The 18,058-nt window shown below is 42.2% G+C and overlaps 1 pseudogene; it reads right to left on the bottom strand.

Moving 5' to 3' along the window:
* Window positions 1-470: 470 nt before the first annotated feature.
* On the bottom strand, window positions 471-588 carry LOC126285566 (5S ribosomal RNA; annotated as a pseudogene).
* Window positions 589-18,058: the final 17,470 nt, after the last annotated feature.

Raw genomic sequence — 18,058 nt, 5'->3', positions numbered from 1 at the left:
CTCATTTCTAGACACTTTCCACTCCGTTCAACTGCACCTCTAAGTCAATTGCTGTCTCTGCCCGAGTTGCAATATCATCGCCGAACCTCACAGTTTTTATTTCTTCACGCTGAACTTTAATTCAGTCCCCCGATTTCTCCTTGCTTTCCGTCAGAGGTTGCTCAATGTACAGACTGATAGCGTTGGGCATACGCTACAGTTCTGTCTCACGTCCTTCTCAACTACTGCTTCCCTTTCATAATCTTTGACTCTTACAGCAGCCGCAGCAGCACTCTGTCTTCAGGCCACAAGTGGACCATCGGGACCATCCAACCGCCGTGTCATACTCAGATAAGGATGCAGAGAGGAGGGGCGTGTGGTCACCACACCGCTCTCCCGGTCTTTATGATTGTTTTCTTTGACCGGAGCCGCTACTATTTGGTCGAGTAGCTCCTCAATTGGCGTCACGAGGCTGAGTGCACCCTGAAAAATGGCAACAGCGCACGGCAGTCTGGACGGTCACCCATCCAAATGCCGGCCACGCCCGACAGCGCTTAACTTCGGTGATCTGACGGGAACCGTTGTTTCCACTACGGCAAGGCCGTTGCCCTGACACTTAGATCTGTTGTCTAATTTCGGTACAAATTGTAAAAAATTTTCACTCCCTTTACTGTGCCCAGTTTCCTTCAGAAATTTAAATGAGTGTTGTCCCTTCAGATATTTAAGGAGTGTATTTCACTCAGCACTCATAATACCTTTCCCCAAATCTACAAATGCTATATATGTCCGTTTGCCTTTCCTTAAACCTATGTTCCAACACAAGTCATAGGGTCAGTTTTCCCTTGCGTGTTCCGATATTTCTCACAAACCCAAACCGATCTTCCCCAAGGTTGACTTCTACCAGTTTTTCCATTCTTCTGTAAATAATTTCTGTCAGTGTTTTGCAAACATGACTTTTTTAACTGATAAATCGGTAATGTTTACACGTGTCAGCACCTCCTTGGAATTATTACATTCTTCTTGAAGTTTGGCGGTATTATCCCTGTCTCATACACGTTGCACGCAAGGTGGAATAGTTTAGTAATGGCTGGCTCTCCCAAGGATATCAGCAGTTCGGACGGAATGTCGTCAGCTCCAGCGGCATTGTTATGGCTTGGGTCTTTCAGTGCTCTGTCGCATTCTTCTCACACTATCATATATCCCCTAATCTTCATCTACTTTGTCTTCCCTTTGCATAACATTGCCTTCGAGGTTATAGGCCCTCGTGTTCCTTCCAACTTTCAGCTTTCCCTTCCAAAGATACGCAACGACAAAATGAACTATACCGGTGCTGGAAATGTAATTGGTGAAGATTTACACTTTTCAACTGCGTTGTGACCCAAAGAAAAGAATACGTACGAGGGCTGTTCGGAAAGTAAGAAAGGATCGGTCCTGAAATGGAAACAGCTGTCAAAATTTTCTACGTTGAACTGCAACAAGTTGTCTCTGCTTAAATGTTGTCTTCGTAGCCAGCGGTTCATCTGAGCAGAGATGAAAAGAGGAAGGAGCCATGTCCTGGCTGTATGGTGGATGATCAAACGCTTCCCATCGAAAACGGTTCAGGAGCGTCCTCTTGCCACCGTAGCGTGCGGCAGAGAACGGTCATGGAGAAGGACATGCATAACAGTTAAGTTATGTGGAGTTGCTTCAAATCAGGCGAAATCTCTCGGCAGGCTCCCATACTTGGCGTGCGGTACTATTTTCTAGGCATCTTTACGCACTCCTTGTACGCTCAGAACTGAGAAGAGCGATGTGACGCTGACTTCAATTGGCTGACCGAAAGCAAACAAAATTAGCTGAAAAAGTTCCACCCGGGCAACTTCGTCTGTTATGTGGGAGAACATTTATTAACAAACTTTTATTTTATTTAGCGCAAAAGTATTACAGGGGATAGGCAAAATATTGTGAACAGTGGCAGTAATTGGATGTTTGTGTCTGACGGTCCAAAACGCAGGTAAGCACGTGTCGCGCTGGATTCTGCGTGTTCAGTACGGGCTAGGCATGAGTGCAGGTTGTTGACAAGTAGTGCACACTTCGTATTTGCATTTAGAGGCCGATGACGACGTGCAAAAAAATGGTTCAAATGGCTTTAAGCACTATGGGACTTAACATCTGAGGTCATCAGTCCCCTAGACTTAGAACTACTTAAACCTAACTAACCTAAGGACATCACACACATATCCATGCCCGAGGCAGGATTCGAATCTGCGACAGTAGCAGCAGCGCGGTTCCGGACTGAAACGCCTAGAACCGCTCGGTCAGACGACGTGCAACGAAAGACTTAACAGAGTTCCAAAGAGGGGAGATTGTGGGGGCCCGTACAACTGGAGCATCAGTAAACAAGAGAGCCAACTTATTGAATGTTTGAAGAGCAACTGTCTCAACATTCATGGCAGCCTACACAAAACATGGAAAGAGATCATCATGTAAACGTAACAGTGAGCGCAAATCAAAACTAAATGACAGAGATCGTCGTACGCTAACACGTATTGTGTAAATATACGCGCAACCAGTGATTGGAGAGCTGAATAGCCATCTTCGAGACACCGCATCTATAGACACTGTCCGCCAAGAACTCCGTAAAGCGAATATTCATGGACGCGCTGCTATACTGAAATCATTAGCGACGACAACCAACGCAAAGAAGCGTAAAACGTGGTGTCAGGAGCATAAATCCTGGACAGATGATCAATGGAAACACGTCGTATGGTCCGACGAGTCAACGTTTTCGTTATTTCAAACATCGAGCCGCGTTTACGTCTGGAGGACGCCAAAAGAAGCCTACAATCCTGATTGCTTGATTCCAACGGTTAAGCATGGAGGTGGAAATGTGACGCTGTGGGCAGCCGAATCACGATATTCTGGTCGCCCGTCATTACTCCCAAAGCCATTTACAGCCAACGATTATGTGAACATTTTCGGTGATCAGGTGCACCCCATGATTCAAATGTTGTTCCCCAACAATGATGCGTATTTCAGGGCGATAATCCATCCATTCAAGCAGCCTGGACAGTACAATCGTGGTACGAGGAGCATGCAACTGAAGTGCAGCGTCTACCCTGACTAGCACAATCCCTGGACTTGAACGTTATCGAACCCTTGTGGGCGATATTGGAGTGCACACTCCGGAACGGATTTCCGCCTCCCCTGTCATTACGGGGGTCTAACCCTTTATTAAGAAAAGCAACTGAAATCACTCAACTGAGGAAAGTCCACTGAACCTGACGGGATACCAATTTTATTCTACACAGAGTACGCGAAAGAGCTTGCCCCCCTTCTAACAGTCGTGTACCGCAAATCCCTAGAGGAACGGAAGGTTCCAAATGATTGGAAAAGAGCACAGGTCGTTCAAGAAGGGTCGTCGAGCAGATGCGCAAAACTATAGGTCTATATCTCTGACATCGATCTGTTGTAGAATTTTAGAACATGTTTTTTACTAGCGTATCATGTCATTTCTGGAATCCCAGAATCTTCTGTGTAGGAATCAACACGGATTCTGGAAACAGCGATCGTGTGAGACCCAACTCGTTTTATTTGTTCACGAGACCCAGAAAGTATTAGATACAGGCTCCCAGGTAGATGACATTTTCCTTGACTTCCGGAAGGCGTTCGATACAGTTCCGCACTGTCGCCTGATAAACAAAGTAAGAGCCTAAGGAATATCAGACCCGCTGTGTGGCTGGATTGAAGAGTTTTTAGCAAAAAGAACACAGCATGTTGTTCTCAATGGAGAGACGTCTACAAAGTAACCTCTGGCGTGTCACAGCGGAGTGTTTGGGACCATTGCTTTTTACAATATAGATAAATGATGTAGTAGATAGTGTCGGAAGTTCCATGCGGCTTTTCGCGGATGATGCTGTAGTATACAGAGAAGTTGCAGCATTAGAAAATTGCAGGGAAATGCAGGAAGATCTGCGGCGGATAGGCACTTGATGCGAGGAGTGGCAACTGACCCTTAACATACACAAATGTAATGTGTTGCGAATACATAGAAAGAAGGATCCTTTATTGTATGATTATATGATAGCGGAACAAACACTGGTAGCAGTTACTTCTGTAAAATATCTGGGAGTATGCGTACGGAACGATTGGAAGTGGAATGATCATATAAAATTAATTGTTGGTAAGGTGGGTACCAGGTTGAGATTCATTGGGAGAGTCCTTAGAAAATGTAGTTCATCAACAAAGGAGGTGGCTTACAAAACACTCGTTCGACCTATACTTGAGTATTGCTCATCAGTGTAGGATCCGTATCAGGTCTGGTTGACAGACGAGATAGAGAAGATCCAAAGAAGAGCGGCGCGTTTCGTCACAGGATTATCTGGCAAGCGTGATAGCGTTACGGAGATGTTTAGCAAACTCAAGTGGCAGACTCTGCACGAGAGGCGCTTTGCATCGCGGTGTAGCTTGCTGTCCAGGTTTCGAGAGGGTGCGTTTCTGGATGAGGTATCGAATATATTGCTTCCCCCTACTTATACCTCCCGAGGAGATCACGAATGTAAAATTAGAGAGATTCGAGCGCGCACAGAGGCTTTCTGGCAGTCGTTCTTCCCGCGAACCATACGCGACTGTAACAGGAAAGGTAGGTAATGACAGTGGCACGTTAAATGCCTTCCGCCACACACCGTTGGGTGGCTTGCAGAGTATAAATGTAGATGTAGATTAATAAACCATTACCAAGTAAGTACAGGTGTTCACATTATTTTGCACATCCCCGATATGAATTTACTTGGATTATCAAACTAAATATTGTTTTCTGTTAAGTGTACTTATCTGTAAAACCATGTTTAAGCATCAATTAAGTTAAAACTCTGCAAACCACCTCGTTGCAAGTCATTAACGGTGTATCGTGCGAAGTGACGTTTAGAAATTGGACCACGTAATTACCTGAGTACAAAGCAGGCTAGATGCGGATCGTGTGCAGGCCATGGCGGCCTCGTTTACCCGCCTGCCACTAGAGAGCAGCACCGAACAGCGGCTGCTACTGATCAGAGCAAGCGACAGGGAGACTAGACAGGCAGGCGCATGAATGAACACGACCTTCGCTCCGCCTGCCCCCTCCAAACAACTCATCGCCGCGCTAGTGTAGCGCTTTGCATATGCTGCAGTTGACAGGCAGCCACACGGCAGGGGTGTTTGGTAGCAACACCTCGTGAGTAGCTGCGGGTCGCACAGACGCACCGGCAGTCTCCACCACTGGGCCACTAGATACCATGGGGTTCTCCGCGGGAACTGTGACTGTTAACCAAGTCGTCAAAATGTGTTCCAGCTAACGACTGTCCTAACCGAGGCTTTGTGTACATGTTGCTGGGACAGATTCCGTGCCTGCTGGTAGCCCAGAACGAGGCGATTCCAACAGTTACGGTGCCTCTTCTGAGAGAGGTTTATTCCGTCCCTTGGGGAAGCTGGCCGATCTCCACGTAATAATGCAACATAGTCGTAGGAGCTATAGTCATAAAGCTTAAACTATCACCTTGAAAATATAGTTGTTTTTGTGGTCTTCAGTCCGAAAAGTCTACATCTACATTTACTTATTACTCTGCTATGGACAAGAAAGTGTCTAGCAGAGGGTTCATGGGCCACCTTCAAGCTGTCTAACCTTCCAGTCTCGAACGGCAGGAAAAACGAGCACTTAAATTTTTCTGTGTGACCCATGATTTCTCTTATTTTATCGTGATTTCTCCTAGGCTAGTGACTGTATCGGTTGGATCTTGGCGACTAGAAAACCGTGGCCTGGTCGGGTGAGTCCCGATTTCAGCTGGTAAAAACCGATTGTAGGGTTCGAATGTGGCGCAGACCCCACGAAGCCATGGACCCAAGATATCAGCAAGACTTTATGCAAGGTGGTGGTGGTTCGATAGTGGTGTGGGCTGTATTTACATGTAATGGGGTGGGTCCTCTGGCCCAACTGAACCGATCATTCACTGAAAATGTTTGTGTTCGGCTACTTGGAGTCCATTTGCTGCCATTCATGAACTTTGTTATCAGACAACGATGGAATTTTTGTGGATGACAATGCATCATGTCATTAGGCCGCAATTTTTCACGTTTTCTTTGAAGAACATTCTGGACAGTATACCAGCGAATTGTTTGGCCACCCAGATCTCGCGAGATGAATCCCATCGAAGATTTATGGGACATATGGAGAGGTCAGTTTGTGCATAATGTCCTGCAACGCTTTCGCAATTATGGACGGCTATGTAGGTACCATGGCTCAACATTACTGCAGGGGACTTCCAATGACTTGATGATCCCATGCCATGTCGAGTTGCTATACTACGCCAGGCAAAAGAAGTCCGACACGATATTAGGAGATATCCCATGACTCTTGTCACCTCATTGTAATCGTGTGAGAGGGGGGTGATAAAGTTTAAACTGTAACCTTGAAAAAATAATGAAGTTTTTGTGTTCTTCAATCCGAACACCAGCTTGTTGCAACTCTTTACGCTAGACTATACTGCACAAGCATCTGTGTGGCTGGATTCGTGATTTCTTGTCAGAAAGGTCACAGTTCGTAGTAATAGACGGAAAGTCATCGAGTAAAACAGAAGTAATGTCCGGCGCTCCCCAAGAAAGTGTTATAGGTCCTCAATTGTTCCTGATCTATATTAACGATATAGAAGACAATCTGAGTGGCCGTCTTAAACTGTTTGCAGATGATGCTGTCATTTACCGTCTTGAAAAGTCATCAGATGATCAAAACGACTTGTAAAACGATTTAGATAAGGTATCTGTATAGTGCGCAAAGTGGCAATTGACCCTGAATAAAAAAAAAGTGTGAAGTTATTCACATGAGTACTAAAAGAAATCAGCTAAATTTCGATTACGCGATAAGTCACACAAATCTGAAGGTTGTACATTCAGCTAAATACTTAGGGATTACAATTACAAATAACCTAAATTCGTACAATCACATAGATAATATTGTGGGTAGAGCAAACCAGACTGCGATTCACTGGCAGAACACTTAGAAGGTGCAACAGGTCTACTAAAGAGACTGCTTACACCACGCTTGTCCGCCCTATTCTGGAGTACTGCTGTGCGGCGTGGGATCCACATCAGGTGGGACCGACGCATGACATCGAAAATGTACAAAGAAGGGCAGCTCGTTTTGTATTATCGTGAAATACGGGTGATGGTGTCACAGACATTAATTGGAGTGGCAATCACTAAAACAAAGGCGTTTTTAATTGCGACGGGATCTTCTCATGAAATTTCAATCACCAGTTCTCTCCTCCGATTGCGAAAACATTCTGGTGCCACCCACCTACATCGGGAGAAATGATCATCACGATAAAATAAGAGAAATTAAGGCTCGCACAGAAAAATTTAAGAGCTCGTTTTTCCCGCGTGCCGTTCGAGAGTGGAACGGTAGAGGGACAGCTTGAAGGTGGTTCATTTAACCCTCTGCTAGGCACATTATTATGAATAGCAGATTAATCACGTAGATGTAGATGTAGATCTTCATCTCTGTACGACTGCATCAAAATACCCCCATTTGAACCTGCTTACTGTGCTTCAGCCCTGGTCTGCTTCTACAGTTTTAACCCCCCACTTCCCCCCCCCCCCACCCCCCCCCCCCCCCACCCCCCCACCACCGCCACACACACACGCACACTTCCCTTCATCACAGATTGACGATTCCTCGATGCCGCACGAGGCGTCCAGCGAACCGACCCCGTCGCCATATTAGTTATTCCATGTTCCCATATAATCTTTAGCATCCTTCAGTAGCACCACATTTCAAAAGCTTCCGTTCTAATTCTTGCAAGTAGTAGGTTTGTTTATAAATAACTTTTCTGCTACCAGTCAGGATTTTTTTTTATTCATATTTTGTATGACGCGTTTCAGCAAATGATTCGCATTTTCAAGTGCGTTTTCTCTTTGTACTATGCCACTTTTACGTACTGTTTTCGATGTATGAGGTTCTGCTTCGTTTTTTTTTTTTTTTACTTTACTGCAATATATATCAAAAAAGTGCAATTTTGGGTTAGTTGTCGGTTTTTATATGAATTTAGTCGCGAAATTTGGTAGGACTTGTAATTACAGTTTTCTTATGGTCCGTTTGCGCAGAGTTTCACGCACGTTAAACATCACATACAATTTTCAGTGGACAGTAAACATCGAGAACAACTTTAATAAACAAACAGTTACAAAAGTGTTTTAGATGTAGTTGATAGATATAATGTTACAAGTATTCCAATGATATGCTTTTGTGTAGAAGGTATTTATCTTGACAATATGGATTGTAATTTGTTTACATCTATTTTACAATGGCGTTTATTTCTATGTGTTATTACTTTAACTGAAGTATATTGTCGAAGCATCTGAAGAAATTTACCGATTCTCTTTCAGATTTTTCGTTTAAAATTTTGTCTTCATATTTTCTGTAATGGGTATATATTTCCAGTTCTTCTCACAAATCCATTTTATGCCCTTTCTTTAGTCAGTGGAGTACTTTGATATTTAGCTCTACTTTCCCAAATGGGTGGCCTATATTGACCTATTGCTGATTTAGTGTGTCTATTGTGTGTGTAGGCTTTAATGTGCTTTGTGTACCTAGGCAGAACATGGAGCATTCCTCGGATGTTACTTGGTATATTCTAGAGTCTGAGTTTGGGTCATGATTACACTTTATATTGTGTATTAGTTTATTTGATGCAGAAAACCCAAGTTTTACTTTGTGATTTTTAAAAATATTTTCAATCTTCTGCGATATATTGCCAATGTATTGGATGCTAGATATACATTAGTTTCTGACTTTTACTTCTGTGGTGCACATTATGTTTCGGTCTTTCTTTGATTTGTCTAGGACTTGGTCAACCATGGAAGCAGTATGATAATTAGCAACTGCAAGCTGTTTCACTACATTTCACTATATTTATAATGAAACAGATTGCAGATACTGACCATTACACAGCTTTCATAGTTGATACAATCCTAGACAAAGTGAAGAAAGCCCCAAACACAATGTTAACCGCAGAAGAAAAAGACGAAAACAAATGTATATCTATTACCCCATGTGTTATGTCGGGTACTGTAGGATCAGCACCGACACAAACAAGAAAGGAGTTGCGATGGCCAGTCCAGGGGCAGGAAGCCAAAATGATCTGTACTTAACACTTTAAGATTAATTGAACACTTTATTTCTAAAAATAAAATAAACATAACTTAACTTGAATGATGAGGATATTGTCAGAGAGAGTTTTGGCCGTTAACAAAGAAGTTTGTGCTTGTTTTATAGACCGGCAGAAGGCCTTCGACAGAGTCAACTGGAATGGAGAAAATAGGATCTAGATCTTCACTAGAAGAGGCCATACCTGTGCAGTTTGAAATAACTGTATTTCCACCAACCTCTCCCTCTGAAATCAGTAAAATAATAAACTCACTGAAAAGTAAAAGCTCTTACGGAATTGATGGCATTTCCAGCAAGATACGTAAAGCTTGTTCCCCACAGATAAGTAGGATTCTCAGCCAAGTATGTAATAGCTCTTTGGAGCAGGGTGTTTTCCCCAATAGACTGAAATATGCCATTGTAAAACCATTGCATAAAAAGGGGGATACGTCGGATGCCAACAACTATCGCCCAATCTCTCTTCTGACAGCTCTATCCAAAATTTTTGAGAAAGTAATGTATTCCTGAGTAGCCTCCCATATTTGTAAAAATAAAGTACTAACAAAATGTCAGTTTGGTTTTCATAAAGGCTTTTCAACAGATAATGCCATATACGCTTTCACTGATCAACTATTAAATGCTCTGAATAACCGGACGTCACCCATTGGTATTTTTTGTGATCTCTCAAAGGCCTTTGATTGTGTAGATCATGGAATTCTTTTACATAAGCTAAATCATTATGGTTTGAGGGGGGCAGTGCACAAATGGTTTAATTCATATTTAACTGGAAGAATGCAGAAAGTTGAAATAAGTGGTTCATGTAATGTTAAAACAACAGCTGATTCCTCAAACTGGGGGGGGGGGGGGGCTATCAAGTACGGGGTCCCACAGGGTTCGGTCTTAGGTCCTTTACTGTTCTTGATATACATAAATGACTTACATTCCATATTGATGAAGATGTAAAGTTAATTATTTTTGCTGATGACACAAGTATAGTAATAACATCCAAAAACCAAGGACTAAGTGATGTAATTGTAAATCATGTTTTTCACAAAATTATTAAGTGGTTCTCAGGAAACGGACTCACTTTAAATTTTGATAAAACACAGTATATACAGTTCCTTACAGTAAATGGCACAACTCCAGTAACAAAAATATAGACTTTGAACAGAAGTCTGTAGCTAAGGTAGAATTTTCAAAATTTTTAGGTGTATCCATTGATGAGAGGTTAAACTGGAAGCAACACATTGATGGTCTGCTGAAACGTCTGAGTTCAGCTACGTAAGCTATTAGGCTTATTGCAAATTTTGGTGATAAGAATCTCAGTAAATTAGCTTACTATGCCTACTTTCATTCACTGCTTTCGTATGGTATCATATTCTGGGGTAATTCATCGTTGAGTAGAAAAGAATTCATTGCTCAAAAACGTGTAATCAGAATAATTGCTGGAGCCCACCCACGATCATCCTGCAGACATCTATTTAAGGATCTAGGGATCCTCACAGTAACCTCAAGTATATATATTCACTTACGAAATTTGTTGTTAATAATCCAACCCAGTTCAAAAGTAATAGCAGTGTGCATAGCTATAACACCAGGAGAAAGGATGATCTTCACTATGCAGGGTTAAATCTGACTTTGGCACAGAAAGGGGTAAATGATGCTGCCACAAAAGTCTTTGGTCACCTACCAAACAGCATCAAAAGCCTGACAGATAGTCACCAACATTTAAAAATAAATTAAAAGAATTTCTAGATGACAACTCCTTCTACTCATTGGCTGAATTTTTAGATATAAATTAAGGGAGGAAAAAAAAACTAACTTAAATATTAGTGTCATGCAATATTTTGTGTAATGTAATATCTTGTACAGACACCTTTCACTAAACTGACACGTTCCACATCATTACGAAGTGTCGTATTCATGATCTATGGAACAAGTATTAATCAAATCTATATTGATGAACAGGAACATCCTTAAGGAAATAGGAATCAACTGGAGAGATCGGAGACTTATAAGGAACTTGTACCTGGGACAAAGGGTAAAGGTACGACTGAATTATGGAGAAACGAACAGTGTGAAAATAGGAAGGGGAGTGAGACAAGGATGTTGTCTGTCGCCAAGTCTCTTCAATCTGTATGGAGAAATGCTGGCGAGAGAAGCGCTGAAAGGATGCGGAAACTTCAAAGTAGGAGGACGTCTCATCACCACCGTCAGGTATGCAGACGACCTGGTAGTGCTCGCCAAAAATCAGAGACAGCTGCAACACATGATGAACAATTTGGTGGAAACGGGAGGAAAATACGGCATGGAAATCAACATCGAAAAATCAAAAGTGATGCGCATATCAAAACGTGAGAAAACTTGAAGATAACTGTTGACAATCGGGAACTGGAAAATGTGAATCAGTTCAAGTACCTGGGAAGTTTTATCACAAAGGACGCCCACTGCACCAACGAAATCCGAGCAAGAACCGCCACGGCCAAAGCTGCTTTCAACAAGAAGAGGACTCTGCTGACCAGCAAGTTGAGTTTGGCATTGAGGAAAAAAACTGATAAAATGCTACATTTGGAGCATTGCACTGTATGGAGCAGAGACATGGACCATGAGAAAGAAGGAGAAAAAATACTTAGAGAGCTTTGAAATGTGGTGCTGGCGGAGAATGGAATACATCAAGTGGACAGATCGCATAAAAAAGTACGACATACTGGGAAGAGTCGTAGAGAAGAGAAGTATTCTGCGTACAGCTCTTCAGAGAAACGCCAACTGGGTTGGACTTGTACTTAGACACGAGGGACTCATACATGATGCCATCGAAGGGAAACTCAGAGGAAACGCAGGACGAGGAAGAAGAAGAATTCAACATCTGGACGGCATGAAAGATGGAAGGAGATACAACAGATGGAAGGAATAAGCTGAAGACAGGGAACAGTGCAATCAGAAATTCTCTTTACAAAGACATGGACCTGTCATTAGGCAGAATACTACACAATAATAACTTGAATCCCGTGGTTCCTGTGCCTCCTACACTCTCTGTTACTACTCACAGAATGCAGATTAAGTAACATCTTCCTACTATTCAGTACTGACACTCTCAAAGTCTGTGACCGAATTGGGACCCGACCAGAGATGGACAGCTGGTTAAGTCAGCATTGACAGGGGGCGCTGGACTCTGTCTTCCTGGAGGTGTGGCGCTGTCCGCCAGCCGTTTCTCCTACCCTCTACTGCTGAACCCATGAGTCTCTCGAGTAACCTTGCTTCTCCCATGCGTGTAACATGGCCCCACCATCTAAGCCTGTTCGCCCTGACTGCTACATCTATAGAGTTCATTCCCAGTTTTTCTTTGATTTCCTTATTGTGGACACCCTCCTGCCATTGTTCCCATCTACTAGTACTTGCAATCATCCTAGCTACTTTCATATCCGTAACCTCAACCTTGTTGATAAGGTAACCTGGATCCACCCAGCTTTCGCTCCCATACAACAAAGTTGGTCGGAAGATTGAACGGTGCACAGACAACTTAGTCTTGGTACTGACTTCCTTCTTGCAGAAGAGAGTAGATCGTAGCTGAGCGCTCACTGCATTGGCTTTGCTACACCTCGCTTCCAGTTCTTTCACTATGTTGCCATCCTGTGGGAATATGCATCCTAAGTACTTGAAACCGTTCACCTGTTCTAACTTTGTTCCTCCTATTTGGCACTCAATCCGTTTATATTTCTTTCCCACTGACATTACTTTCGTTTTGGAGATGCCAATCTTCATACCACAGTCCTTACATTTCTGATCTAGCTCTGAAATATTACTTTGCAAACTTTCAATCGAATCTGCCATCACAACTAAGTCATCCGCATACGCAAGACTGCTTATTTTGTGTTCACACATCTTAATCTCGTCCAGCCAGTCTATTGTTTTCAACATATGATCCATAAATAATATGAACAACAGTGGAGACAGGTTGCAGCCTTGTCTTACCCCTGAAACTACTCTGAACCATGAACTCAATTTACCGTCAACTCTAACTGCTGCCTGACTATCCATGTAAAGAGCTTTAATTGCAAAAGTTTGCCTCCTATTCCATAATCTCGTAGAACAGACAATAACTTCCTCCTAGGAACCCGGTCATATGCCTTTTCTAGATCTATGAAGCATAGATACAATTCCCTGTTCCACTCATAACACTTCTCCATTATTTGCGTAAGCTAAAGATCTGGTCCTGACAACCTCTAAGAGGTCTAAACCCCACTGATTTTCATCCAATTGGTCATCAACTAATACTCGCACTTTTCTTTCAACAATACCTGAGAAGATTTTACCCACAACACTGATTAAAGACATACCTCTGTAGTTGTTACAATCTTTTATGTTTCCATGTTTAAAGATTGGTGTGATTACTGCTTTTGTCCAGTCTGATGGAACCTGTCCCGACTCCCAGGCCATTTCAATTATCCTGTGTAGCCATTTAAGACCTGTCATTCCACTGTAGTTGATGAGTTCCGACTTAATTTCATCCACCCCAGCTGCTTTATTGCACTGCAATCTAATGACCATTTTCTCCACTTCCTCAAATGTGATCCTATTTCCATCATGATTCCTATCCCATTCTACCTCGAAATCTGAAACATTACTGATCGTATTTTCACCTACATTGAGCAGCTCTTCAAAATATTCCCTCCATCTGCCCAAGGCATCCACAGGATTCACCAGCAGTTTTCCTGATCTGTCCAAAATACTTGTCATTTCCTTCTTACCGCCCTTTCGAAGACTGCTAATTACACTCCAGAATGGTTTTCCAGCAGCTTGACCCATAGTCTCCAACCTGTTTCCAAAGTCTTCCCAAGATTTCTTCTTCGATGCTGCAATTATCTGTTTGGCTTTGTTTCTTTCTTCAACATAACTTTCTCTGTCTACCTGAGTTCTAGTATGTAGCCATTTTCGATACGCCTTTTTTTTCCTTTTACAGGTTGCCTTGGTGTTATTCCACCAAGCTACTTGCTTCATCCTACTTTTACACACTACTGTTCCAAGACATTCTTTAGCCACTTCTAGTACTGTGTCCCTGTACCTTGTCCATTCCTTTTCCAATGACTGTAATTGACTACATTCAACTAACTGGTACCTTTCTGAGATCACTTTCATGTACTTGTGCCTCATTTCCTTATCCTGAAGTTTCTCCACTCTTATCCTCCTACATATGGACCTGACCTCCTACACTTTCAGTCTAACAATCCCAATTTCACTGCAGATTAAATAATGATCAGTGTCGTCAAAGAATCCCCTGAATACACGTGTGTCCATCACAGCCTTCCTGAATCCCTGATCTGTTATTATATAGTCAGTGACAGATCTGGTTCCCCTGCCTTCTCAAGTATACCGGTGAATGTCCTTATGTTTAAAAAAGGAGTTTGTGATTACTAAGTCCATACTGGCACAGAAATCCTAGAGTTGTTTCCTGTTTCTGTTGGCCTCCATATCCTCTCCAAATTTACCCATAACCTTTTCATACCCTTCTGTTCGATTTCCAATCCTGGCGTTAAAATCACCCATGAACAGAACACTGTCATTGTCCTTTACTCTAACAACTACATCACTGAGTGCCTCATAAAAACTATCCACCTTATCTTGATCTGTCCCTTCGTAACGCGAATATACTGACACAATCCTAATTTTCTTGCTAGACACTGTCAAATCTATCCACATCAGTCGTTCGTTTACATACCTTATTGCAACTACGCTGGATTCCATTTCTTTCCTGATGTAAAGCCCTACACCCCATTGTGCTATTCCTGCTTTGACTCCTGACAGGTAGACCTTGTATTCTCCCACTTCCTCTTCTTTCTCACCCCTTAATCGAATGTCACTAACAGCTAAAACGTCCAGCCCCCTCTTACTTGCAGCCTCTGCCAGCTCTACCTTCTTCCCAGAGTAGCCCCCATTGATATTAATAGTTCCCCATCTCATTACCATTTGTTTGCCAAGTCGTATCTTAGGAGTCCCTGGTTTGTCAGTTAGAGGTGGGACTCCGTCACCTCCAAAGGTCCGAGGCATTTTGCTCTGATTGTTGGCAGCAACATATTTAAAGTACCAGGGAAGCAGGTTGCTAGCCTTACTTGCCCCGAGTCCCATTGGGTTTTACTCCTAACGGTTGAGGGACTAACCGGTGGATTTGGTAGTCTTTGCCGTATGAGCACAAATGTGACCATGACTCAGAATATACCCGAGATGTTGTTTATGTAAGTTATTGTCGATCTATACTGGGCACTGGAAGTTGTATGTGATGTTTGATATGTATGAGACTCTGCGCAAATGGACAATAAGAAAACTGTAAGCACGAGTTCTTCCCAATTTCGCCACTAACTACGTGTAAAAATGGATAACTAATCCAAAAGTGCACGTTTTTTACATATGCAGTAAAGTCAACAAAGCAAAGCCGAACCTCAAACATAGAAAACATTACGTAAAAAAGGAAGAGTACAAAAAGAAAACACACTTGAAAACGGGAGTCATTTCATGAAATGCGTCGTGCTAAATATGAATAAAAGAAAATTGAAACTGGTAGCAGAAAAAATTATTTATAAACAAACCCATTGTTTCCACAATCACGAGATTTCGAAAAACCATTTATAGTGGACAAAACCTGCCAAATATCTTGAGAAACGATTTCCTAACATTAAAATTTATAATCGATGTTAGCAAATTTCTCTTCCTCAGAAACGCCTTTTTTTCCTCTCTGCATTTGAAATCCTCTCTTTTTCCGCCATTGTGAATTATTTTGCTGCCCAAAGAGTGAAACTCTTCTACTACTTCTAATGTCTCATTTCCTAATCTAATTTCTTCAGTTTCACCTGATATAATTTCAACCGCATTCCATCACGATTGTGTTGCTGCTGTTGATGTTCATCTTATAGCCTCTTTTCAAGACACACTTCCATTCCGTTCATTGACCTTCCGAGTCTTTGCCGTTTGTTACAAAATGGGAACATTATTGGCGGACTCCAAAGTTTTTATTTCTTATCCGTGGACTTTAATCCCCTTCCCATATTTTTCCTTGGTTTCCTCTTCACAACTTGCTCAATGTCCATATTGAATAACATAGGGTACAGGCTACAATCATGTTCCATTCCTTTCTCAACTAATGTTTTCTCATGTCCTCCGTTGCTTATAACTGCGTTCTGGGTTATACAAAAGTTGTAGAAACAAGTTGCCCCCTCTATTTTATCCCTGCTACCTTTGGAATTTCAACCAACATTCGCAAAACTTTTCGTTGATATACAAAAGCTATAAACGAAGGTTTTGCCTTTCTTCAACCTTTCTGGAAGATAAGTCGTAGGGGCATTACTGCCTCGCGCATTCCTACATTTCTCAAAAACCCAAACTAATTTCCTTTTTCTTTCTTTGAGCTCTATTGTAAATAATTTGTTGTTAGTCTTTTGCAGTCATGAGTTATTAAACATCTCCCTTAAATTTTCTCTTCCCTTCACAATCTGAACAGTTTATTTCATTTCGTCATACGTTCTTTCATTATTTTTAACATCTGGGGAGCCTCTGTGAACTCCAGTCCGAAGACTAGTTTGCTGCAGCTCTGCACGCTAATCTGTCTTACAATTAGTAGGCACTACCGACCCGCAAGGGTAGCACTTGCATGGCTTGTGGTGACAAAAATTCTTTGTGACATCACAAAGCATGCAAATTACCAATGAGATCGCCCCATGCTGGGCGCCAAACCGTAGGAAGCTGAGAATTCTTCACTGCTTTCTGGCATGAAATGACATGTAGATGACTAATGAGATTGCGCCATGTTGGGAGACAATAATTAACTGGCATCACAAATTAAATGATCAAACGCAAAAGGTTATGAAATTAAGGGATTGATAAGTGAATGGCAGATTGATTAGATGAATAAAACATGAAATGAATGCTTGTATTTCAGTGCAGACAAAATAAAACAAAAATTACAAACCTCCACAAATTATGCTTGCGGATCAGTCTATCTATTAGTAAAAACCGTACCAAAATCCCTGCTGCAGCTCCTGAGGTTAGGGTTCACGTAAAGACAGACATGTTGTGACATAGATCCGTACAACTGTAGTGGGTGTTTGTTTCGTGTCGTCCTGCTGCTCAGAATGGCTTACCCACATTCCCGTTTTGTTATCCATCATGAGCTACTCCCGCATTTCGTCTGTTGCTATTGTATTTATAATCCTATAATAATCCATCTGACCTGAAATCCTATTCTTCCTTCCACCGCACTTCACTAATCCTCTCTACATATAACTTCTACGTATCCATTTCCCTTTTTAAGTTCTCTAACATACGTACTCGAATAAGGGATCTAACATTCCACACTCCGACCCGGAGAATGCCAGTTTTGTTTTGCCTGAAGACGACATCCTCCTGAATAGTCTCTGCCCACAGATCCGAATGGTTTGGGTGGGGGTGGGGTGTTTTAACTCAGCCGTTCGCATTGCAAGGCTACGCTGGCAATGCTTTCAGTAATATATTTGGTTAGGTCCCTCGAACTTTGAAGTATCGCTATATGTGTTGAAGAAACCCGTGCGGAGCGGTCTGATGTAGAATTCAAACAGGAGATGCAAGGCTAAAATTTATGGAAATAATCTTAAGTAACTGTAGCTCAGTCACGAAAGAAGCGCATTACAAAAAAACTCTGTCAACCGATTCTTGAGCACTGTTCGTCATTCTGTGACCTTAGCCAGGTATAGACAGCACGTAACCAAAGACAAAAGCTTCAGAGAAGAGCGGTGCATTTCCTTTCGGGTTAATTTAGGAAGCACAAGGGCATTACGGATATAGACAAACGTTGCAGGACAGGCGTAGCGCATCACGGAGTGTGTCACTATTAAAACAACGGGGTCGTACGTTCGGAGAAGAGATCAGCAATGTATTCCACAAATATTTCACGGAATGACC

The sequence above is a fragment of the Schistocerca gregaria genome, chromosome 8 (assembly GCF_023897955.1).
Source record: "Schistocerca gregaria isolate iqSchGreg1 chromosome 8, iqSchGreg1.2, whole genome shotgun sequence".
Taxonomy (NCBI): domain Eukaryota; kingdom Metazoa; phylum Arthropoda; class Insecta; order Orthoptera; family Acrididae; genus Schistocerca; species Schistocerca gregaria.
Note: the sequence above shows the minus strand (reverse complement) of the source record. Positions and strands in the feature narration are given on the sequence as shown.